At 40.2% G+C, this 21036-nt stretch overlaps 1 long non-coding RNA gene across 1 annotated transcript in view; it reads right to left on the bottom strand.

Annotated features, from left to right (window-relative positions):
• LOC139336134 (uncharacterized) overlaps nt 1–21036 on the bottom strand; it is a 107771-nt gene that overhangs the window by 24592 nt on the left and 62143 nt on the right. Inside the window, exon 3 of the long non-coding RNA XR_011602461.1 lies at nt 15039–15096. This is a non-coding gene — a long non-coding RNA (uncharacterized lncRNA). The remainder of the gene's footprint in view (nt 1–15038; nt 15097–21036) is intronic.

The following is a 21036-nucleotide window of genomic DNA, read 5'->3' as shown; positions in this document are numbered from 1 at the left end:
TTCACCAGTCTTCATTTGGTGCTCACTATGCCTGTCAGGTCCAGCCTCTGGGAGGTCTTTTTATAGCATGTAGAAAATATGACAAAGATGTTTCTAAATTACAATGTCTTCAATTATTATGTTGATCAAAGGAGTTGTGACTTTTAAGAAGGTTTGGAGGTGAAAAATTCTGATTTTTGCAACACTGCATGGGGAGTTATACACTGAGCACACTGTTGGTTCAGCACTTGAAACAGGGATCAAGGCTATCATAGCATACACTGGATAGTTTCATTTCAAATCTGACCTCTCCCACATTGGCCTCCAAAGAGAAAAAGAACATAGTAAAAAGGGAATAAGAATAATAACACTAACAGCAGCATTGAACTATGACTTGGTGGATAAACTCCACTGTGTAATGTATGGTTACAACATTGTGTTGTAGAAAGATAAATAAATTAACCTTGTACCTTATGGAGGAGTGTACTTATTCCATTTTCTAGTAACATAAAGTCCCTAAAGTAGTTCAGTTCAGTTCGAGGACAGAAAACTGGAAAAGGGAAAATGGACTGGAACATACTGATTGATTTGCAGCCTTTAACTGTGCACACAGACTCATGTTTCACTCGGGTCTTCATCAGAGTTAAACTGATGTTTAGCGAGTGAAGCCCACTCAGTGTAGCATGGAAGGGAGAGGCTGATATCAACATTTTGTTAGACACAAGACATTAAGGAATGGGAAGGTCACAAAAAGCTGAAAACTGTCCTTTTACAATGATTTGCAAAAAAACAAAAAAACAAAAAAAAAAACAAAACCTTATCACTAAAACCTAAAACATGTCTACACAATCAAATGTTTTCAGAATAAGTATGTAGTCAGAATGCAAGAAAGTCTGTTCACCCCCATGTTACATGTGAGATAGCAAGTTAAACATGAATCGATCTCTGTTAATCATACATTTAATAGTATCTACTGATGCTATAAAGAACAGTTAATAATGACATAAAGAATGTGTAGGTGTGCAAGTCGGGAAACTACTTAAGAACAGTTATAATAATGTTAATTATCAAAATTATTGCTGGTATGTGTCGTGTGGCTTTTCACCACCACTGTGTGCAGGCTGCTCTTTTCTCTTCCTCTTTTGTGTACCTAGGACTTTTTTTTTCTTTTTGCAGTAGTCTCAAAAGAGATGTTGAGTGTCTTTTTTTTTTATGATAATACTGTAATGAAGTTCTGTATTCGTGACATTAGTTGCATGACAACTCTCCCGTGAAAAACGCCGGTGAGCAGCAGCTCAAGGCAGGGTTATACACCCGATTTGTTAAATGTAATTGAAAGTAAATTGTTGACAAAGAATGGGGTTTAGAGATTACAGTAGTTTGTGTAACCAACCAGTGGTGGACAACACTGACTGGGTAGTGAAGTATATTTAATTAAAGGCTATATAATAAAATGGCATACACCATAAAATATTTTCAGTCTGCAGACCTGCAGCCTTTTAAAACATGTACAAACAAACAAACAAAAAAATGTTCTTGAGCGGTACAGGGATGAGGAGGTGACCATGTCTCTCTCTGGACTGTGACACTCAATGATGTTTCGTGCCATTTTATTATACAGGAAAAGATTAAAAGTCCCATTAATTGTGTTACAATTAAATTGCCCTGACTCAGTTAAAAGTGGTTTATAGCAGGTTCCTGGCCTGCAGCACATTAAAGACAGAATCACATTACAATACACAATAAAAACAGAAGCAATCTACAGAAACAAGACCATAACAGAACATCAACAAATACACTGTTAGTTGGTAGCTGCATGATGACTATGACTATTATTAGATATGTGTAAATAGGGTAAATTATAAAAGCTATAGTTGATTGACACTGAGGTAAATATTTAAGTTATACATGATTAACATTCAGGTAATTATTTAAACATTATTTAAGTTACTGAAAAGGGGTTGGATCATTTAAGTGCATACTTCTTTCTTCTTTTCAGACATGCAATTTATTTAGTTTATTGAGAATTTGCTGTACATTTTCACAGTTTTTTTTTATTCCCTATTCTTGTCTTGTTTTTTAATCATCAGTTGCTACATGTTTGAAATCAAATCCATTCAAATCAATTCAGTTCAATTTTGCACATAATAATGCAGTGAGAAATTAGTACCTATGACTTTTTAATCACACTCAGCCTATTACATTCCAGCTGTAGCCTCTGTATAGATGCGAAATGCAAACTAAAGGCTCATAGCAACAGATGTCTGTTTGCTGCATTATTTCACCTGAGACTGGTCAGCAAGCCTATAGCCCTGTGGACAAATCTGCCTGTGAGCGGAGCAGACCACTTTTTGAGGCACACAGCTGCATGAAGCCAATCAAATTCCATGCCGAATTTTCAGGACTGTCCAATCAGACATGAGAACTTTTACTTTGGAAGCAATTGCAGCTTGAAGTCGTCTGGGCAGCAGTGAAACTGGCTGTGAACCTGAATTTAGTGTAACACAGTGAGTGCTACAGCATGAAATGGATGCTGCAGTGCCATCCCTGCAGGTCACAGTCTGGCCCTGCCGCTGCCCTGAGATCAGCCTGCTCTCCCTCATCCACTGCCTGTTATCACTAGTGTGAGCTACAAATAATGATGGAAGGCTCTATCTGACCATCAAATGTCATGCCAAAAACAAATCACGTGATTTCTTCAAATCAAATTGTGAATCATACAATATTGTTTCAGTAACATTGCGTATGGCTCAATTGATGTGGCTGAAAAAATGTGAGGATTGATATTGATTTATGGCTCATTTTTTCTGTGGTCATTAGTTCATCAAAGAGCAACATAACATAATAACATAAATGAGTTGATAAATAAATGAACTTAGGTCACTTTGTTTCATCTCTGACCACACCCAACAGTGATGTCAGACTGTACTGACCACTGTACACGTCTACATACACTTCGACCACTGGAGGTCAGAAAAACCAGTCTCTTTGTATTTGGCTGCAATTAACATTTTTCTTATGTAGTATTCAATATCTTCTGCTAGAAAATTGTTTAGCATTTTCATATTTGTATTCAGCAGCAGCCAACGTAATGACACCTGTAAGTTGTCACTAATAGGCAATACAATAACACCTTTAACCTGAGTGGAATGTACACTTACTCTAACCAAAGAAATGTCAGGATGAAAAAATAAATATAACCATACAGTCAAGAAAAGTAAGCAATTATGTAGGAAAAACATGTTTGAAATAAAATGTACACCTTATAAATTTCTTTATAGTAAATTCATTTGTGTGTGAGAGTTATGGTTAATGACCTCGAAATATATATTGTTCCTCGTACCGCCAGTCCATTACTCCTCGTATTTTTCTTCTAACCCCGTTCTCACCTCATCTCCCTCCATTCACCTCAGTCTTGTTCAGCAGAAATATGTATGTTATGCAACGCCTTTTGTCTAAAGCCAAAGTCTTTGACCCTTCCACTTTTACAATTGGCTGCTTGTTAAGCAGGTGATTGTTATTTCAGGTCCTTCATGTATTTTCATAGTGAGTCCAATTAAGCAAGCAATTGTTATAATTATCATTAGGCAAAGGCAATCAACATTTTACCAACACAGACTGTTTAATTAGACTTAATAAAGCATCTTGATTGCTCATTCAGTTAAAGGCTTTTGTGTGTTACATGAGGTGAACCTCCGGTTGAGTGGAGTGGGTTGTGCTTGCAAGTTACTGTATGTTACCATGAAAGTTAATGGGTGGTTGAGTTGCCTACTGATGATGAAGTACAGTAAATGGATAAAGAAGTAGAATTGAGTGTTGATCACCATGTGAATGGCTATAGTTCTTAACCTTTTTCTGTCTGTCGTCTCTCCATAGGCCTGACACTAATTGTCAGGTTCCAAATGTGTTTATTTGAATTGAATGGAAACTCTAGTATTTATTATTTAAGACTTTTAAATATGTAGTGTTGCAAAACTTTTTTTTCTTTCTCGAAACTAGACATAAAGATCCTGCAATTGTTAATGTTCATGCTTGGCTTTTTTTTGTCCTTTTTTCCCAGCAGGTTTGGTCAAGTTACTCTGCTGCCACTTGGAGTGGCAGAAGCTAGTTTCAACCTCAGCATGTGGTATTCATGTGCTGCTACTGAATGCAACATATTGCTTGGATTACATGCAGATCTGTATTAATATGTTAAACCAAGCTAGTGTTTATAAATTGTCAAGAAACACTGAAGATACAAATGGCAAAATTTAGATGAATAAATAATACAATTAAAAAAAAACAAAACAGAAGCAACAGAAGTGTAAGTGTAAAATGCATAAAAGCAAATTTTGAAGAAAAACATCAAAAATTCTAGTGTGCACTGTGCTGCTGGCGCAACTACTCCCCCTTCTCATCTCAGTCCCACCCAGCGGTGCAACTCAGAAGGAGGGAGGGGAGAAGGCGTGGAGTGGGTTTGACACAGCCGAGTCAAATCTTCACCAATCACACCAGCTCCTCGCCTCACCTTTAAAAACGCCGCTGGTGAGGTGCATGGCAAGTTTCGAGGATGACTGAGTCCGCACAGGAAAGTGTCCGACGCCCAAACTTCTCCCAGGAAGAGACTGACATCACTCATGTCTAAATATGAGGTCCTTAGATGGTAAATCCTCCTCCTCCTCCTCCTCCTCCTCCTCCTCCTCCTCCTCCTCCTCAAAGCAATGATGTACTCCATCTTTGTAGATAACGTTAAGCATTACAATGATAACATTTGTATTTGGAATGAAATGATGTGGGTAATAGCGGACAACGATCATCACTTATGTTTTTTCCATGTGTCTGTCTCTCTGTCTCTGAGTGCTCTGAGATAGATGCAGTATATATGCTCTGTAGGATGCCACGGCTGTTTCTGGTTGGCACAGCGACGTTAATCGATTAGTTTACATCCCTGTGTCACCTGTGTACATTCGGTCAGGTTGAGTGACCATTACGCGTGCAGAACGCGCTTGCGATGTGGTCAGATGAGATGCTGATCAAAATATATAAATTTAGTTCTGACTGTATGTGCTGACTCAGATAGTTGCATTGAATCGTGGCTGTTGCTAATTATTGATCGCAGTGAAATGCCAGACACTGTGGAAACCTGCCTGTGAGGTATTGGTGATGTGGGCGCACGACTCCACCGGTTTACGAAAATCCATTTGCCCAGCGGTGCACCGCTGGTGCACAGAGTCGACCAGGTCTGGGGTGGCGAGCTTTCAGCACACTTTTGCGCCGCCGGCATGGCCCCCCTACTGCGCCGAACGCCCATCCTGGTGTACCTTTGTGTGCCTCGGTTTACCAAAATACCAAGTGCACCGTGTGCCTGCCTACGCTACACGAAAATACCAGTGCTCGGGGTGCGCACCCTGCGCCGCGCCACCGTCGGGGACGAAAATAGAGCCCCTTATGTTAAATAACCAAAAGTACTGGCAAAACATTAAATTATGTCCTCATGTCACTTGTGGTAAGAACCTGATTAAGAAGATGGGTTTTCATTTCCTTTAAACTAACCTTTGTTTTTTCTGTACTGCATTTTGTTTAAGCAAAGCTGTTGTACAAGCAAACATAAACAGTATTTCATCTTGAGAAATGATTAACTGTATGTTGTTAGCAAAGCTGATGTAGTTATGTATGCTGATGTGATTTTAGTGCTAAGAGAGAACATACAAGTTGAGTTGCATATCATTACTAAATGGGTGAAAATGAACAAATTAGTATTGAACATTCTTGTTGAACACATTGTTCTATCTGTGTTATGACTGATGTTGTTAGATCGCTTGTTCTGTCACACTTGTACTGGCTGCTCACCTGAGCAAATGCTGCTGATAAATATCAAAAAAGAAAACCTTCAGATTGTTCAGAATAGAGCTGCCAGATTAGTACTTCATTGTTCTTACTGCACTAATGTGCTAGAGATGCACAAACAACTATCTTGGAAAACAATCAAGTCTTTTTTTTATTCGTGCAGATGTCATATGGAATAATACACAGCACCTCTTTTGTTAAAAATTAGCATACACCAGCTTTTGTCAAGGTTATAGGACCAGAGGAGTGAGATCTATTCAGATGGCAGTACCTTTTTCCTCGTACAGATTGCATATCAAGAACTGGTCTGTATAGAGATTTGTCAGCTTCCTGACAGTATTCGACAAGTCAAAAATAAATCTTCCTTCAAGAAGTCACTAAACATGAATAAGTTAATCTATCTTATCACACAGCTAAGAAAAGTAAAAAATGTTATTCCTGTTTTAGCTGTTTTCTTACCTCTTTGCTTGTTTTTTGGTGTTTCTTCACAATTTTTGCTTTTTGCGTCTCCTATGGGCTGTTATAGGCGTAGAATTACTTCATGTTTTTAATCTGTATGCTCGGTTTATACTGCATTTTTACGTCTTATTGATACAGTGTGATTTGAATTTGTATTTGTCAATAAAATGTTGTATTTAAGAGGTTTGCTGAATTTCACGACACAGATAAGTGTCAGGTACAGTATGGCTACTGGCAGCTGCGCTGAAGGGTTTTTAAACAAAAATCTGGCCAAATGACAAAAGCCATCATCCAAACACGAATAAGTTCTGTGTCTGACCTGCTTCATTTGCACATGCCCGATTTGGAGGATTTTTGAGGTGCCTGAAGTAACCCTGCCCTCTCTGTCCTTTTCTCTATCTTTCCCTCTTCCTCCTTCTCCCCTCTCTTTCTGTCATTTTCATTTACTAGTCCCCCATGAAGGACAGCCACTGAGAGCTGACAACCTGGCTGCCTGCCATTCGTTCTCTGCCAGTCGATTTATTTTGCACCCCACCTCCACCCCCTCCGCGCCAATACCCATCATGCATTTGTCAGACACTGTCTGGGTAATGGTGGTGGTGCTGCTGCTGTTGCTGCTGCAGCGTTGTGAGATGAATATAAGCGAGAAAATAACTGCTTTTGTTCAATCTTATATTTTAAGATGAGATGTGTTTATTGGTTGAGAGGACGTGCCCAAAATGAGTTCAAAATCCTGCTGATTGACTGTTGAGTCCCAGATTATAATGGCAGTTTAAATGCCTCTCACAGTAGAAAATGGAAAAATACCATCAACAATCAATGGCATTACATTCATCAGAAAGTACAATGCAACATTTGCGCTACAAGTTTGCTGACAAAAATTTCAGACAGCCAGCAGCAAGAGAGTCTGGCATTGGCCCTGAGAGAGAAACCCAAAGAGTAATGTTTGATCGTCAGATTGGAGAGATCAGGATTATTTCAAGGCCAGGATACAGACTGCTCCAGACAAGTCTTTCAGAAAAGGGCACAATTCTTGCATGCAATCATCCCACAAAACGATCAAGATGAATGCCCTGGAGCTCTTTCTACTGAGGAGGATGGTGACCCCTGCTTTGTGGGTATGGTTCTGGATGTCTGGTGCAATTCCTACTTGTTTCCACGGCTTCTCAGGACTGTACTTTAAAATTAAGTAGACGCTAGGGTCCCTGCTGCAAGGTTTGCCAAAGCTGATGGAAACAAGCTGAGGTTGTCTATCACCATTCGGGGAGCTGTGAACAATGAGCGTCTGGTGGCCTTCTTTCTTCTTTCCTTGTAATCCCCACTCTAATTTTTGCAGATATGCAACCACTTCGCCAAACAAGAAGGTTGATATTGGATGATTCTGCAAAACATGTAGAATGATAGCTTTTTTTTCTTTAATGTCCAATACAAGTGTGTTTTATAAATTCTTGCTTTGAACAATGTCTGCACATGGCAAGTATGGTAAGGGAAAAATATGGCAAATAGTAAAGTTAGGATTACGGTTAGACAATGAAAATACTATTCCAAGAAAAATGAAAGATCAAGTGACAGTTAATAAACATATGAATGTTAATTGCTGACGCCTATCCACCTCCTTGACCTCCACACCCTTACTTTCCACCTTGATCCATAAAGAGCTTCCTGAATTGGCACTGAATGTTGGCATTAGACATAAATTGAAAAGTGCACATCATTCAGCATTACAATAAGTCTTGGGATACCAGGCAGCCAATACAAGGACATTTTATGATCTTTACGCAATGGCCATGGCACCCAGTTGGCCCAATGACTACTGTACAAATATGTTATGAATTCAAGTAGCAAATATCTAATTTGTTATTGGTTTGGTATTGCTTTAGTACACAAAACTTCACAACCAGTAAGGTTGCACCTAGCTGGAACATGGAGGCTTCATGTGTCACTTCAAAGGTAGGCGCCCTATTTTAAAGGCAAAATCAGAACAGACAGTGTGAAGTGGTGGGTCTTGGGTACATTGAACGTATTGGCGCCTTCAAATGCACCTGTTATTTTGGTTCAAATAAGCGTAGTGGCCCTATGAGCAAAGGGGTTGGGTGAAGTGGAATATAGATCAGAGTGTGATGATGACTCACTTTCTTCTCAGCCAGTTACATTACTTGTCACATAGCTCTGCAACAGCTGTGTCAATCACTGTGAAGCATGACAAAGAAGCCTTGACAAACGGAGAGGGCTTCTCCAGGAAATGGAAAGTCCAAGACCCAAGTTCCACAAAAATACCAACAATTTCCTTTGACCCATTATTTGCATGAAAATCTCACTTGTCTGTGCCTCTCCTCACACCTTTGCCCAATGAACAGCCATGTTGGGCATGAAAATACTGCACAGATACTTGTGAAGCTCAAGACAATACCAAGCTGCCAGTTCAACTTGTTGAAGAGCACCCACAAAAATAGAGGCCTAAAGACCAGGGTATGTTTAAAACAAGGTAGTTCAAAGGACATGACATCAGACTGCAAAAGTTTAAAGCTGCTCAGAACAGACACACTGGAGGGTGGAGCGAAACACTGGTGTCATAGAGAGGGGGAGACAGGATAATTGTAGACATTGGGATACGGGTGCAGACTTCTGGATAGTCTCTCCTCCATTGCATTCATGTTGTTGCAGTTGGCTGTGCACACAAAAAATGACTGAAGTAGTCGTGTGGAGAATGAAAATAAAGCTTGAGAAAGAAGTTCAAATCCTACATATTTCCACACCTTGAAGTGACCATGGTTGTTGGATTGTCCATTTGGGAAAGTTACAAAAACTGTTGGACTGGGGCTTTTTTTAGCCAGTGTAACCATGCATTTATCAGATTAGCTTTGCAAGCAGCTAATCATGCATATGTTGGTAAAATGCTGATTTTGCAAAACTAAATCTATGGGGAAAAAAAAGTGCTTCTGCTCGAGTTTGAGGCCAAATGGCACTACGTAGAAAATGAATTGCAGTTTATATTATTTCAACCCAAGTTAGGCCGTTATACCCATACTAATCAACTCAACTTAAAAAAACGTCCACCTCAGGGATAGATCTCGCTAAACTTGCATTCATGATGCACGTTTTATTAACAGAGGTAGAAGTCTGAGGTGGGAGAATGTCACAGAGATGGACTGCTCAAGATTTCTGTGTAATCTCCAGAGGGTAGGGAAGAAAATGTTGTCGCTGTCTGGGTTCCTGTGCTAGAGTCTATAAGATCTGCACTATGTAGCACCACATGATTTTTGGTGAAGATTTCTGGCACGCAACATTTCCCAAGGTGAAGACACAACCAATGAAGTTGTTAAGTCACAGTTTGACTGTTAATGGTGCATTATTAATCATAAGTACTCTCAGAATGAGCGCAGTGTCTGTGAGTGGTGTATCCTTGGTGTGTCTAAATCAGGTCTGCTTTAATCAAACTGCGATTCAGCTCAATACAGTGGAAGATTTGACTCAAGTCTTGCCAGAAAGCCCTCCCTATATATTTGACTGGCAGAAGGCCACAGGATGTGCTACGAGGCTGTCATTACAGCAAAAGGGTGGCCTTTGCTAAATAAAACAAAAGAGAGGGAGAGAAAAAAAAAGATCGAAACACATGGATGGCTACTTATTTAGTAATGAACTTCACATGCTGTAGGCTTGTTCAGAAACACATGCAAATGGTCCACATCTGCATGGCTCAGTGGAAAAGGGAGACAAAAGAAAAGAGCAAAGTTGCATGTCTGTATAGAATTTTGCATGGTGAGGATGTTTCAAAGTTTCTATAATTTCTGAAAAGGTTTTAGTAAGTTATGGTCAATAAAAATGTATTTTGTTATTATTGCTAAAATGCATTATTTGTCTGCCAAAACCTCTTAAACCTTGTATTTGTATTATTACTTCCAGAGGTCATTCATGGCAATAGTTCTAGGAAAATTTTGAGGCACTGTGGGGTTGTAAGATGGCAACATCGTGCAGTCTATGATGTCTAAATATATTATTTAATCCTGGTATTATTCCTGCCATCAGTCTTCACAGCCTCTAATAAACAAACATACAATTAAAACATTACAGCTAGCATGTCACCAAACAACTATACCGATCAAATGCCCTTTTTGTTCAGCACAGAAAAATAATGCTTAAAATACATAAGCATATAGTGTTTGCCTTAGAAAATGACTGCAGTTGTATGTGCATAGGTTGTGTGAGGACACACTGTAATTTATGCTGCTGGATCCTGAGTGGAGACAGCCAGCCGGAGGATGCCTGGCCCAGAGAAGAAACATGCCAGGAATTTTAGAAGATGGCTCAGCAGCAGCTCCAGATGCAGGCAGAGTGGGAGGCTGTATTACTTATAGAAAAAGGAGTATAAGGAGCTAAAAGGACAGGGGAATAGGATGCCTTCTGGTATGAATGGAACAGAAGACAGAAATGGAGTGAAGGGGAGAAAGAGATTGAAAGAGGAGGGCAAACGGTAAGTGAGGTGCAGCAGGGAGGCAGAGGAAGGGAAAGGAGGAGGACAGAGGGAATAGTAAAAGAGGCACTGAGACTAGATGAGGGGAGAAAAACAGGAACAATACAGGTACGGAATAAGGCAAAGACGCAGAGACTACCCGGAAAATATAGTTTTTGAAGGCTTACATCAATAGACTGACATATCTATATTCAAGATATTTGAATTAATCTATGCCAAATAATGCTGGGGAATGATTTTCTTAAAGGCATAAAATCAGTCAATTTTGCAATGTGACAAGCTAAAAATAGATACAATATGACAAGAAACATGAGCATTCATGCAGCTTGTAAACAAATTTTCAGGTAAAATCTATTTTAATTTTTTTCATTTAGAAGGCTAACAGTACAATTTTCATCCAAACTGTTGATCATTTCTGCTGCAAACACCCATCACAATTATCCGTTCAGCTTAAACTTGCTAAACTTGCTGTAATCATGCAAACTCATGGTTTTTCTGAAAGTGCAGCCACTTTCAGTTTACCTCCAAATGCAGAGGTTTTGAATATTTGACAAAAACTGTCAGCTTGTTCACAAATGGTCTGATCCTCTGACTGATCAGGCCCGTTGGACATATTTTTAATTCTAATGTTGCCACTTTCTTTCTTAGTTGATTATTTTGGTGAGTATAATATTATCATATGCTATAGGACTGGTGGCTAGAGCCACAAAAATAAAAAACAAATTGTGATAAACTGTAATTTTCTTTCAATGCTTTCACCGAAACTACTACACCGAAACTACCCACAATAACAAGATGTTGTTTTCATTGTAGAATTTATTAGTATTAAACAGTTTTCATTGAACGAAATAAAACCCTTGTTCTTCTATAGCTGGGCCCAGACATTTTCTCCACAGGCAAACAAGCTGTAAAATGAGAGGTATCTGCCACCAGTCTCTGCACACAAGCTGCTTTGACTCAGTATTGCATGTCTATACAGCTGATGGACAATGTCCAATAAATATATAAGGCAGGGGAATCCAATCAAAGGTTCAGATCAGATGAATTCATAAAAATGATGCAATGCATCATTCTGATCCTAAAGACAAGTAGTAATCAACTTCTACAATTAATAATGTAATCAATAAAGCTGCATTACACCTACTTTCAAAGTGAACAACACTGACTAGTTGATACACACTTTTTCATAGAAGGTCAATATCAGCCCCTTATAATAGAAACCCAATTTATCAGCAGAGACCCTTCTACAGCTGTAGTTGTTCTCAGCTGCATCATTTCTCATGCAAAGTACTTGAGTTCTCTGGTGCATTTGGCCATATGGGAACATTGTGATGCACTTTATTTCACAGACAGATGATAACGGGTGAGGGAAGAAGGCAGAGACACGAAGGAGGAGGGGGAGCAGTGCTGTCTATGACTTCCTCCAGCTCTTTCAGCCCTCGAGAAGAACAATGATTTCTTCCCCTAAATCTGCTGCAGCACTCCAGCACAGACAACACCACTGAGAGGTGTTTGGCATTAAAGAGATAGAGGATGAATACCCCCATGCATTACTGAAAACATTAACTTCCTTAGAAAGCTCTGCATTGAAGTAGCAGCTCAATACACAGCACTTGAGAACCATTGGCTGTCAAATGAACGATGGCAAAGGTTAGCACAACATTGATGATGAGTATACAGTATGTGAGCGATACTGATGAACTGAAAAAGGCTTGCTGTAAGAGACTGTTCAACGTGACAGAATGGAAACAGTGGTGATCAAAGTGAGCTTTAGGAATACATATCATCTCTATTATCTCTCTCCTCTCCATCGTAAACACTAACACACAGCCTTTACACCTTACATTAAAATCCTCCTCATATCCAGATTCTTTGTAGATGTGATTTAACCTGATTACACTGACACTTGGTATTAATGTCTCTCAAGTGTCCACATTGAGATCCCATTGAAAGGCCCTCTGCTCTGCCCAGCTTCTTCTGCTTCTTCTTTATTATATATATTACTGTCCTATTGAAACAATATGTTGCACTGTTGTGCATTTCACTGCAAAAAGCGAACATAAGTAAAATGAAATATCTTAAATCAAGGCAATGTGTGCTTGTTTTGTCCGACAAGATATATCCTCTTACCAGTTTTTATGGTAGAGCAACTCACTTTTTGTTTCTTAATTATCTGAATAAGATATTACAACTTCTTACTGCGGTTTTATTCCTGGTTCTGAGTAACCTGGTGCTTGAAACTAGAATTTCCAGAATTATAAAGCCGTTTGATCGACACTGACACATAAAACTTCTTTGCTGAAGTCAGATTTTCTTTGTATCCAGGCAAATGTAGCTGCTTTAAGTCTGGTTGCACTACTTGAAGATAACTGTGGGTTTTTGATATCAAACATAGATATTTTCACTTGTTTCAAAAATCTTGGTAAGTGAAATTTTCTGGTTCTGTTGGCAGATAAGTTTGCCTATTTTAAGTAATATTTCCCCATGTCATTGCTTTTTTGATAAATGTAAACATTTGAACAAACGACAAATTCTTTGATTTTCTTTTAAAGACCCCAGAAGTTCTGTTGGTACACAGAATGTGACAAAACAAAACTTAAGACAGAAATCCTGAAGTGTCTCAGAAGCAGGACTGAGCCAACCCATAACTTGAACTCATCTTCTAACTCAATCTGCGGCTATCAGATATTAGTGATTTGATTTGGGGGAACATAATTCCTGCCAGATTTGCATGATTGGACTAATTTGCAAATTTGTATGTTTGCCTTTGACACTTTGGTCCACGATTTCATCTTTTCCCAGTTACCTCAACCCTAACTGGGTTTTAGTGGTTTAGTTTCCCACTGCTTGAATTGAATTGAAAACGGGTGAATTTTAATGGTTCTGAATTCAACTTCTCATTCCCAAGTGGAAGAATGTGTTATTTCTTCTTTGAGATGTTACCTAGAGTTGAAGCTGAAAGGCTACAGTAAATCTTGAATGGGAAGAATTCATGCAAGAAACCTCAACAACGTGGGCTGTCACATTTTCCCATTCCTCCTGCCAAAGTGTATGAAAGAAAGCTATTATTGATTTTAATTTCTTCTACTTCTTCCTCTCCTTCATCTCTCATTTCTCTAATTCTTGTCTCAACCCAGCAGATGATTTAATGTTTTAATGGGATCCTCAAGAGAGGGTGACTCTTAATGGCCACCCCCACCTAACCGTACACTGCCTGGGTACATTTGAGAAGTCTTTGTACTGTATTGCAGCTTTGGGCCATACAACAACACACACACACACACACACACACACACACACACACACACACACACACACACACACACACACACACACACACACACACACACAGGTTAAGAGAGAAGCTCCAGCCTCAGATATGTCACACCAATGACAAATGAAAGACAAACTCCAGATAGAAGTTCTCCTACTGCACAAAGCTTTCTAGTTCTGGAATATCTTGCACTATCTAGGCCAAATCTCATATTAAGTCTTGATAAATGATGACTTTTCAAACTAAAAACATGGCTGAATGAGCTCCAGCTTCAAGCTGCTATACTCAAGTCACTCTAGCTGAAAACATGTGCCTTGTGGAAGAATTTAACATTTACAAGAACTTTTTACTACATACATTTGGTAATGAGTTTAAGCAATAAGAGGTAAAAAAAAAAAAAATCTAAGTGGCTACTACTATCTTGTACCCTATTATTACTTGCTTGACACCATTGGTAGCAAACCACAAATTGAGCTGTTTTCCCCTTTTTTAGTCAATTGTCAGCAGATGTTACTGACTGTCAGCTGTCCGCAAGTGCCGGCCGCCAGCCAAACAGCCGACTGCTCATTTAATTCCAGTTGGCTACATTATTATATTCATTTTGGATTTGAATGAAATAGATTTGATTAACAAATTGCAATTCGCTATGCAGGTACATTTTACGACCACTAGCCTCCACTTCAAAATAATGTGAGCATGATGATAGCGAAACATGCCCATCTGTCTGTATAAGTTCCGTCCCCACGTGCTCCATATGAATATGTGTGTGTGTTGCGCTCATTGGACAGAGATGTGGGCGGTTCACCTGAAGTATGAAAGCCATTGATTTTCACTTTTGTTTGAGCCAGCATTCAAAATCAGTGAGTACTACACTTTCAAGGATGAACGCCTACATGTTGCTCGATCATGTTTGAGCTGTCAAGGTGGACTCAGCCACAAGTGTCACATTCACATCAAAAGGTGATAGAGATTGAGATAAAAAGCCAAACAGAGAGACTTGCAGCCATTCAATATGATGAATTGCCTTACCTTTTGTGTATCTGCTCATGAGACCTCGGTCTTCTGCAGCAGTCTTCCATGATTATTGCTGTGAACAGAAACAAATCCAGTTAGAGCACCAAAAAAGGAGACCACACCTGAAACCTACGATTTTGACATGGGACAAGCGATCGTCCATATCCCAATGAATATGAAAACTAATGATCTGCTTATGGAAAAATAAGAATGGATGTTTTGTTTTGATCATAATGACCGTTGTTCCTCGCATTAAAACCCAGTTCACTACTTGAGTGCAAATGGATGTACAGAGAAGCTGACCATTCACTTCATTCTCCTTTGCCTCAATCCATTCTCATCAGGTTCAACAGACCTTCAGTCACTCTTGCATCAAAGCCCATTCAGTTGTCAACCATAATGACACCAGAGAAACTATTCAGTGCTTTAAGTAGGCCTACTAAACAGAGTATGCTCTTCTTTCTCCAGATACTGTGGGTCAGGCAGTCAGGTCTATTATTAAGATCTCTATTCATATTCACGGTGGAGGGAACTGGAGAGGGTGATACTTCATAGAATGAGAAGAATAAGAAGACATATTCACAAGGCTCAATTTTGTGAAGCAAGGGGAACTAATATTTAAAATTACAGATTTGTGATGACTAAATTCAACTTAAGACACAAATCTCATTCTCCATTACAGCTGTGCTTTGCAATATAATGGTGTCTACTGTGCAACAGTAGAAATGTGTCCACCAGTAAAGATTTGGCAATACCGTGTCCAACGCAGGAGCAATGCCGTCAACCTTACTGACACACTGTCAGTCACAGTGTCCGCACTGTTACCATGCTTCATATGGGTGAGTGGACATGTTGATGACATCATGGAGTGTAGCTGCTTTGAGCTCTATTCTGCCTGGGCAGGCAGTGCGATGTAGCAATCCAAGCTCAAATGACGCAGCAGGACTGCTTACTACATTCTCATGTGATGTGAGAACAATGGTTGGTGGTGATAATGCACCTCTGTTGCATCTCTGTTGTCATTGTTGGAACCTTAAAGAAGAAAGTTAGTTTGACTATTTTGAGTCTTTTGTTTTTAACTCAAGTTGTCTCGTGTGAAGCAGTTGTTTTTGTTTGTATGGAAGTTCCAAATACAAGAAAATAATCAAATGTATAAAATCACATATAGCATGATGTAAGATTTTGGCCATATTTCAAATCCCTACTTATTTTGGTGCTAGACTGCATTCAGAGCTTCTAAAAGCACAACTATGAAGTGGATAGAAGTAGACAAAATGTTGTTAAAATATTTGCTGATGCTTATTTCCCCTTTTAGTCTGCAACCAAGACATATAAAGGGTTTCCATATCTCAGAATTTAGAGACTTGATTCTAATAAGTTTTGCATGTGAAAATAAGTTTCTCTAATTTAAATCAAGGAAATAGGACTGAGATATACTGTATATATTTCCACTGTTAGCTACTACCTAAGTAGTACACCTCTAATTTGAACGCTTCACTGCTCCTCCACATTAAAAGTGTTATCTGAGATGCTAGAACTAAAAGCAAACATTAGCTGTCACCCAACGTCTTTGACACGAAGATAATGTGGCCTTGACAGTGATGTAACATTTCAATTTAACAAACTAGAATTACTGCCTCCATGTCTGTTAAGACTCATATGATTTATATAGTAAAGACTTTGAAGGAATTTCATAAAAGGTTTTAAGTGTATGTTTTGGTGAAGTGGAAGTTATCACTATTTTGACATGTATGATTCTAATGATTAATCTCCAGTAATGCTGTCTTCACATTGAGGAGTCCAGAGGACTGATAGAGAGCTTCATCACATGGTGCAACAACAATCACCTGAAGCTCAATATCAGCAGAACCAATGAGCTTGTGGTGACTACAATGCTTCAAATATGGATGTTGCTGCAGAGAAGCCACAAACTGTAAAACCTGTGTGTTTCAGACACGCCTTCAACAATCAGCACAGTTTGAAGGTGGACACCAGGATTAGTGTCACCAATTCAGTATCTGACCAAATGTGAAATATGGTCACAATCTCCCCTTCTGTTCCTGAATTATGGCGTTGAATAATGGCCAGGAAAGGGTTTCTGTAGCACATTATGACATCACAGTGAAGCTGACCTTTGACCCTTTGGGTATAAAATGTCATCACTTCATGATTTTATCCTCTGTCCTCACTGAGCTCCCACAGCTGTGGTCAAGCTGTCTGTCTGTCTGTCTGTCTGTCTGTCTGTCTGTCTGTCTGTCTGTCTGTCTGTCTTGCATTAGCAAACTAGCGAACAAGTGACTTCCAGTCATTTGTCAGACATTACCAGCCTGTTACTGATATCCTGTCTGTCTGTTCTACACTCAAACCCTGACGACTAAAAGTGTCTTTTTATCACTTCTGCCATATGGAGACTACGTCTGAGCCAAGTTCTGGACACCGCTGTGACAATCATGTCGACATTTACTGAAAGTGAAAACTGTCCATCATACATTTTCCACCACTGATCCCATCAGCGTCAGTAGGGAACTCTGATTTTGCGTTCTAGAAATCTTTGACTGTACCTTATCTGTTATTTCTCTATATCAGCACACCTTAAGGAGCAAAGGTCTTTGCATAGGCAACATGTCTTTTGAGTACCACATCACTGTTTATAATATGATCTGTTCTCTAATTAACATATGTGTCACCTGAAAATGTCATAAATGGCTGAGCACACTATAATATTGGTTCAGGGCTAGTGATTGGATAAAGCAAAACCAAGCACACACACGCAATGAAAAGGCTAATGCAAATGCATACTGAATAATGGAGTGGTAACAAAATGGCAGTTTGGTGTGAAAATCACTATGATATGGAACTGCTAAAGGGTTAGACATGGTGTTTGTGTGCCAAAGATTACTGTCACTTACTTTGTGCTTCAGCACTGACTCTTGAGTGACACTTAAAACAATTCAGCAGCAATAATATCAGATGATCCATAAAGCAGTGACCATTATATTAAAGCAGATAGAATGAGGACAAGTCACAGTGCGAATCCTGCATATTCAAAATCAAAAGAGCAACAGCAATATTTTTAGCTGTGATGAAACAAGTACCAAGTCCATTATCTGGCTAAGTATAACAGGAAACAAACAGTCCTTTTAAACCTCTGTGAAACCTTTCATCTATTTTATATTGCAAGAGGCCTAAATGAACTCTGCTGACTTTGTATTCTTGAAGAATAAACTGAGTGGAGCTCAGCAGTGGCCTGCTTTATGTGGCCCCCGGTCCCTTTAAAGACAATGACCTGACCAGCAAGGCAGCTTGGCTGGAGATGAGAAAGTAGTTATTTCCAGCACCCTCCTCATTTATTTGTGTACGTGTTTTAAGAGACCTAAAGCAGCAGGCTGGATAACTGGGTGCCATGCTGATAAAGCAAGAAAAGGACTCTGTGCACTTTACCCAGGGCCCCTGAGTGAGTTGAGGGGCAGCATGGGGGGGCTCCAACAGGGGATCAGGGCTCTAAGCCAGGCGGATACACTCGGGTGGATAACATGTCTTTAGTGCTACTGATGGACTGCCCAACTGGCGCCCCGGCTGGCTGGCACCATGCCCAGCGTTCTTCCACTGGCTGAGCGGCTGTATGGCTTGGATGACTGTTGTGAGACAGACAAGGAAAGTCAGGGGTGACAGACAGACAGACAGACAGACAGACAGACAGACAGACAGACAGACAGACAGACAGACCACAGTCAGACAGACAGAACGACCTCAAACAGACAGGACACATGGAGGCCAAAGGCAAAGCCAAACTAACAGATTGGGAGACACATTGAAGGACGAAGCGGGTGGAATGCGGTACATACAGGGTACATACCTCCACTCAATCCATGCACATTTTAAACTGAGCTCTGAGGTTAATTAATGCATCACAGAGGCAGCTTATAGCATCAAACTTACGTCATTTGTTTGACCTCTCATGTCAGTATGGAAGACTCTAAAAAAATATCACAGAGCAGCCAGGCTGCTAAAATATAACAGTACAATGCGCAGTTACTCAACTGCTACCAAACTACAAGATTTCCTGATACTGATGCTGAACCACTCTGAACACTCTCTTACCTGTTATAACGTACACCTCTTTGATGTTTAGCATTTCATCACTGCAGAAAACAAGCTACAATTCACTTTCCTGATATGCATTTGGTATTCAACGAAAAATCAATCTGTTAGAAGAGCCTGGCGATTCTGCAGAAAGCTATCGTATCACTCCTCTGGCAGATGTCATGCTAAATGTGCTCAGTCAGCTTTGAGCTACAATCTGAAATAATAAAGCAAGAGAAAAATGCAGATTTTAGAGGTTGGAATGCCACGTTACAGCAGACTCACATTACATGAGAAACTGAACCAATAAGGTTTATTGTAGCAATGTCAAACATTTCAGCTCTTGTCCAGCAGTGATACAGTATGAGTTCTTCATGGTCCAGTATTTATTATATACAGTACAGACTTACTGTCTGCACACAGAAGTCAAAACCAACATCACAGCACTCATTTTAAGATCTGGATTTAGTCAGGTTTTTCATCATACGGGACAGATTGAATGCTTTAATAGTTTCGGGGAACATGGAAAAGAAAGTGAACTTCCCGGAGTAACAAAACCTCACTGAAAAAAACAGTGACTTTTATAAAAAACAGTAAAAATCCAGCCATCCTCAACACTACATCATGTGGTTCACTCTGTGGGCTCAATGTTTGCGGCGTAGGGTGCGCACCCTGAGCAGTGGTATTTTCATGCGACAGGCGCACAGCGCACTTGGTATTTTGGTAAACCGAGGCGTACATAGGTGCGCCAGGATGGGCGTTGTGGCGCAGTAGGGGGAGGTGTCGGTATAATCAGGCGGCAGATTTGGATTTTCGTTCCATTTCTGTCCACACCGGTGGTGTTAAAGTGCGCTGAAAGCTCGCCACCCCAGACCTGGTCAACTCTGTGCGCCAATGGCGCACCGCTGGGCAAGTGAATTTTCATAAAATGGTGGAGTCGTGCGCCCACATCACCATCACCAAAATTAGCAACAGCCACGATTCAATGCAACTATCTGACAGCACACACAGACCTAAATTTATATATTTTGATCAGTATCTCATCTGACCACATCGAAAGAGCGTTCAGCACGCGTAATGATCACTCACCCTGACCGAATGTACGCAGGTGAAACAGGGATGTCTGGTGATCTGTGACTCAAATTGCCTGGTGACAAACGTGTATGCCACTTTCCCCGGGTCGGCACGTGACTCGTTCATCCTGGCGAATTCTGGCATCCCTACAGTCTTTCAGGGGATGGGTGGTTGCTAGGTGATAACGGCTATCCACTGAAAACGTGGTTCAATTCAATATTCAATTCAATATGCGATATTCATCCCGCGAGGGGAAATTCCAAATTCATGACGCCATATATCACACCTTCAACAAGACAACGCCGTGGTTTTAACAGTGTTTTCAGCAGTGCTCGGTCAGTCATCGAACGCACATTTGGGGTTCTAAAAATGCGTTTTAGATGTCTGGACCGGACAGGTGGTTCATTAACATGCAGCCCTCAGAGGGTCGGTGCATTCTTCGTGGCATGTTGCGTTTTACACAACATGGCTGTATGACGTGGATGTCACTATGAACTCACGGAGGACACATTAAGGGACTTAAGACGGAGAGAGGCTGAACTGCATGTGCCATGTCAACTGGGAGAGCAGCTGAGCGCACGGGAGAGGAGGGAGCGCCTCGCCGCCCAGCTTTGTCATTAAGTGAGTATTTGTGGTTATATCAGTTCAAAAAACATCTGACGATCAATAACTTTCCACACTAAACAGACAGTATTGAAATAAATTTTGCAAGGCTGTAGATACGGCCACTGCGAGCCTGGATCTCCCGGACCAGAACGTCAGTCTCCTCCTGGGAGAAGTTTGGGCGTCGGACACTTTCCTACGTGGGCTCAGTCATCCTCAAAACTTGCCATGCGCCTCGCCAGCGACATTTTTA

This window comes from Chaetodon trifascialis, chromosome 9, assembly GCF_039877785.1.
Source record: "Chaetodon trifascialis isolate fChaTrf1 chromosome 9, fChaTrf1.hap1, whole genome shotgun sequence".
Taxonomy (NCBI): domain Eukaryota; kingdom Metazoa; phylum Chordata; class Actinopteri; order Chaetodontiformes; family Chaetodontidae; genus Chaetodon; species Chaetodon trifascialis.
The sequence above is the reverse complement of the archived record's forward strand: the minus strand, read 5'-3'. Positions and strand labels throughout refer to the sequence as shown.